Source organism: Staurois parvus, unplaced genomic scaffold (assembly GCF_062004578.1).
Source record: "Staurois parvus isolate SC_StPar_1 unplaced genomic scaffold, SC_StPar_1.0 ptg000091l, whole genome shotgun sequence".
Classification (NCBI taxonomy): Eukaryota; Metazoa; Chordata; class Amphibia; order Anura; family Ranidae; genus Staurois; species Staurois parvus.
This window is the reverse complement of record NW_028317887.1, coordinates 5,717,404-5,723,102: the sequence shown is the minus strand read 5'-3', so window position 1 is coordinate 5,723,102 and position 5,699 is coordinate 5,717,404.

Sequence of the window (5,699 nt, the reverse complement as noted above, 5' to 3'; positions counted from 1 at the left end):
CTTCCTTATTTATGGGATTTTGGTTGGGATCTTCTATATGACTATAAAACAAGCCAATTATTGGGTCTTCTTTTTGGGCAGTAATTAAATCCTCACTAGGAGAATCGTGACTCCACTGTATTGTATTTGGATCACCAGCTGTTCTGGCCTGTTGCCTGGTGACAGCTTCAACCTGTACGGTACCTAAAAATTGATCAATGTCTAACAGTTCACCGGTGATTGCCCCATCCTTGGCTAGAGAATCGGCCAGATCGTTCCCTTCTTTCTCGGCACCTAGAACCTTGGAGTGGCCTTTGGTCTTCTTGAAGTGCAGGGTGAGATCATTGGACCTTACCAGTTCATCGATGTGACAAAAGAGCTTACCATGTTTCACGGGTTTGTGATTACTCTTGTTCATGTTGTTTCGCTTCCACCTAGGGAAATACTCCACAAAACTATTCCTGACATAATTGGAATCGGTTATGATGGCGCACTCTTTAATGTTGAACTCTATAGCCATCTCAACTGCTCTAAGAATTGCAGTAAGTTCAGCAACCTGACTGCTTTTTGGTCCAAGTTTGTATCCCACAGAAATTGGGGTGACACCTTGGGTCCAAACGATTCCAATACCTGCCACTAGTTGGAGCTGTTCCCCATCCTTGTGATGAAAAGCACAACCATCCACATATACACACGGCAGCTGTTTACAGTATTCTTCATCATAAACCTTGTAGGGAGAGAACAGTTGTTCTTCCAGAAAGTCAGTGTCCGGGGCCTCCATAGCAGGCGTAGTTGCGGAACAATCATGGAGCTCGGCTAGGCCCTGGGCTACTGGACTTTCCTTGTTCTGTTTGTACCGAATTTCAAGAGGCCACCCTTGCAAAGACAAAGTCCAAGCAGTGATGCGGCTGTTAGACACATTTCCTCCCTTGATACGTTCACTCTTTAAATACTGTAAAGGCTGGTGTGCCGTTTCAACAATGATTCTCTCTCCCTGAATGTAACTGCGAAAATTCTGTAATGCCCACACGGTGGACAATAGAGCTTTTTCACAGTCACTGAACTTTACTTCAACCGGGGACAAAGTTTTACTGGCATAGGCAATCACCTTACTGACATCATCACGTTTCTGGTAAAGAACGGAACTCATACTTACCTGTGTAAACCCTGTCTCTAGATAGAAATTTTTACCCCCTTCGGGATATCCGAGACACGGCGCTTGTGTGAGACGTTCCTTTAACTCCTTCATGGCGTCCTCTTTCTTACCCCACGACCATCCGACATCCTTCTTCAGTAGGTGAAGCAACGGCTTGCTTATCTCGGCGTAATTATCAATAAACTTACGCGAGTAGTTTACCATACCTAGGAATGATCTCAATTCTTTAAGGTTAGTAGGGACTTTACAGTTCAGAACCGCCTCAACTTTCTTCTTTTGTGGGTTCAAACCTTCAGCAGTAACTTCATGGCCTAGGAAGTTTACCTTCGTGCGACACCACTGGGCTTTTTGTAAGGACAGTTTTACTCCTGCTGCTTTTAATTGGCCCAGGACATGCCGAAGTTCTGTAATGTGTTTGGCCATATCAGTACTTTTGATCAGGATATCGTCCACATATGCCAACGTCCCCCTTTCGAAGGCGTCTGGCATGGCCTTGTGCATGAACACAGCAAATTCATGTCCGGAATTTATAAATCCGAAAGGCATTCGTACCCAACAATATTGTCGATTCCCAAAACTGAAGGCCAGTTTGTATTGGTCTTCCTCACTCACCTTTATGGTCCAATACCCCTGTGCACAATCCAAGGCTGTAAAAACCTGGGATCCTTGGAGCTGGGCTAGACACTGGTCTATGTATGGGACAGGCCATCCTGACATGTACACACGTTTGTTCAGCTGACGGAGGTCAGCGCACAAACGCCATTGTCCATTGGGTTTTAAAATACCCAGGATCGGGTGGTTGTAGGAGCTGTGGATGGGCCTAATTATACCCCTTTCATGTAACTTCCTGATAATCTCAGCTAGAGATTCATAGGAAGCTAATGGTAACCTATACTGTCTTACGAATACTGGTGGGGCATCTGGATCTGTTTGGATCCTAGCGATGTGTAGGTCAGTAGTCCCACAATCGTAAGAATCCTTGGCAAAGATCTCTTGGAATTCAAGGAGAAGCTCTCGGAGCAATTGTCGGTCGAGATCACTGGCACACGCGTCGGCGAGGGCCACCATCTCTTCCACTAACTCCTTGAATCCAGGAAAGCTTTCTGGCTGACCTATCTCATATGCCTCTTCAAGTTTCGTGGTGAGGTCATTGGGTATGTGATGTGTGTGTGTGTTCTCCTGCCATCCAGGTTCTTTGGGGTACTCTTGTTCTTTGATTGGGTGATCAAAGACAATTGATGTCTCTTCGATTCGACAGGTGCCATCTTTAGAATCGAATGGATAAATGGACTCTATGGTGAAAATACCCTCTGGTAATGAATGGAATGTTTGTTCAATTAATTGTTCCTCCGACAAATATTCATCGGGGATGAGTCCAATCACCTGGTTAGTGACCCCAAAGGTATAATATTCAGTCTCTACCGCTAGACCAATAAGGGTCTCTTTGGGTAAGACGATGTCCTGATTAGACAGATTATGTATGTAAATGTACATCGGGGATTGATGTGTGTTGACTAGGGGCGTGTGTGTAATGTTCAGTCCTTCCCCCTGCATTTTATGGGAGAGGCATACTAATGCATCTGACCCATATATCTCAAGACAGAAGCACAACTAGAAGTTGGCGCTCCGTCTGGCTTGTCAATCCCAACGACTTCCGATGCCGCGACTATATTAGGGGCAATAGATGGACACTGAAAAACAGGAGAATCGTTAATAACCAACAACTGGTCCCCCTTTGCCTGAGAACTAGCTTCTCCATTAGTAGGCGTGTCAGGGACGGGGCACACATCTCCTGTCATTTGACTCAGTGTTCTCCCCTGTTGGTTTAAGGCTTGGTTGCCTGTTAATTCTGTGACCCTTGGTTGGTCACAGGAGCTGCTCCTAAAAAAGGATTGGATGAAAATTGAGTGACAAGCCTGTCCATTTGTTCAGCCATTTTGCTGACCTGTGCCTCTATTTGTCCAATACGCTCAGAGGAGTCATTCTGTTGATTCTCTCTCTTCCTATACTTACGCTTGTATTTTGGACGGGACTGGTAATGAGACTCAGAGTCAGAACTACTGCTCTGGTCCCGACGCCATTGTTCTCTCTGAGGCTTTGGGGTCTCCCTGTCATTAAAGGGAGCCTGGGGTACTGTATCCCCCCTTTGAGCTTGAGGGTGTTCTTGGCGTGGAGGAAATCTTTGGAAGTCGGAGTTCTTATTAAAATTGGGATTCTTATTGTAATTATGGTTCCTGTTGAAATTGGGGTTCCCATAAAAATTCCCATGTTGGTTTTGGCGAGGATAATAGAACCTCCGAGGATACCATTGACTCCTTTGATTCTCATCACTGTACTGACCCTTACCATACTTTTTATTCTTCTCACTTCCACTACCGTAGTTTCCTAGCTTTTGTCTATCCTTTCTCACCCACTGGTTTCGGGGTGCAAAGTTATGGACCTCCTTCACTTGCTGGGTTTGAGGTACAAATCTAGGGGAACCATTGGTTTTACCCCCACGGACTACTTCCGCATATGATTTCTTCTCTGCCTGCAAATTTTGATTTGGAGGGGAAACGGTAGTGGCTGCTACTATCTTGGGGCTATTTTTAGGTTCTCTTTTTATCCCGCCCTCACTGGACTGTTGGATCGAGAATAAATAGTCACTCTCTCTCACCAACCAATCAAGAGAGCATCCCTTTCTGTAATCCTTTGCAAGTCCCAATTTTATGTAAGCAGGTAATGCTTCATAGAATAGGGTTTTGAATTCTGGCTGGTTAGGATTGGGATCCTTTTCAGCCAGGAAATAGGCATTTCTGAGGACAGCCAGAAATTCTGCAGGGCTTTGGTGAGGACCACACTTTAAATTGTAGGCCGCAGCCTTGGCAGAGGTTACAGTTTTATAAGGCCCAAATTCCATGTGGCACTTATGTTTAACCTCTCTCCAGGACTGATTGGAATAGGCCCTCAAGGTCTCAAAGAATTGCCGGTATTTCTCTTCAAACACCCATGGCAGCAATTCTATTTTGGTGTGGTCATCTCTAATGCCCAGAATCTCTAACGTCTGTTCATATGTTTTCATGTGTTCGGTGATCTCAAGGGACCCTTTCTTAGAAAACATAGGAACAGTGTCCTTCAGGAACTTAATGACCTTTGGGGTGTCATATCTCCTGAATGACCCCTGGGATTTCCCTTCCTGCCTATATGAAACCTCATACTTTTCTTCTGAGCGCTCTGGAGTATATCTTGAAAGCCTAGGAGGTGACCTATATTCTGACCCTGCCTCACTATCAGATACTTCGCTGTGATGCGGGTATCTCCGCTCATCAGCCTCCGGCTTGACTGGGTTGGTCCGGTTTTGGACCCCAGAATTTATTTGGGCCGTCAACCTCATAATCTGCTCCTCCAGAGTTTTCTGCTCAGATTTTATCAATGTAAGTTCTGACTGGTCATGCTTATCCCCTGGGTGAACTTTAATTTTGACAGGAGATAACCTCTCTGATCTGAAGTACTCCACCTCATCTTTTAAGTCCTGATACTTCTCTTGAAGTTGTTTTAATTCCTGAAAGTTTCTTTCATACAGGTCCTGAGCACTTCGAAAGTCTCTGACCAATCTATCATAACATTTCTGGGATTCGTCTAAATGAATACCGGCATGACCAAGCTTCCCTTTCAAAGATTCAATGTCCTGATTTTTGCTTTCTAACAAGAGGCGGGCCTCTGACAACTCTTCCCTTAAAGTCATGGTTCGCTGGGCAGCTCCAGCGGTCATGAACCATAACATGGGCCAAGCTTCTAGGAGAAGTCTGTCACGGCTTTTATCACTTTCTGCTCCAGAAAATGCTATTAAAAACCCAACAACCTGGCCCTTTTGGTTGAACAGGTCCTCAAAGGTGCTCATAGCCTGCCTTTTCTCTTCATCCACAAATTCATTATTGCTATCCCCCAGACCTAATCTCTTGCGGAGATAATCTATTACTCCACATTCAACATACTTCTGCCAAGCACCGACAGCTTTCCGGGCTGGCTTCAGAGTTTCCTCTTCAATACCTTGGGCTGCCATATTTTCCTCGTTATGCTTGGAAGAGGTGGATCCGTGATTACTGGATGCCATTTTGATATAAAATATATGTTTGACAAAGTGTACAAATATACAATCACCAGTGCGTTTTGTGTTATGGTACGATTTCTATGGCTCTCAGCAGCGCCTCCAAATTTATCCTGTGGTGGTTTATGTAAGGATATATTTTATTTATAAAGGGCGTGTCCCTTTCCCTTAGATGAAATATTACAGTGCCTCCAGCCGTTAAAATACGGCAAATATTTAGTAAACCAATAATTTGGACACCTTGATAATTTGATCACCACTTATTATTATACCTTGAATTCTTTTAGCCAATATGATTTCGTACCATACACACAAAATTTGCCTTATAATAGATAAATATAAAAATTTATTTATGTACAAAAATTATATATATATTAACACAAAACGCAAAAGACTGGTGATAAATGAACATTGGTACACACAATCAAAAATATATCCTACCAATGTAAGACACAATAATAAGGTTTCTAACTAATT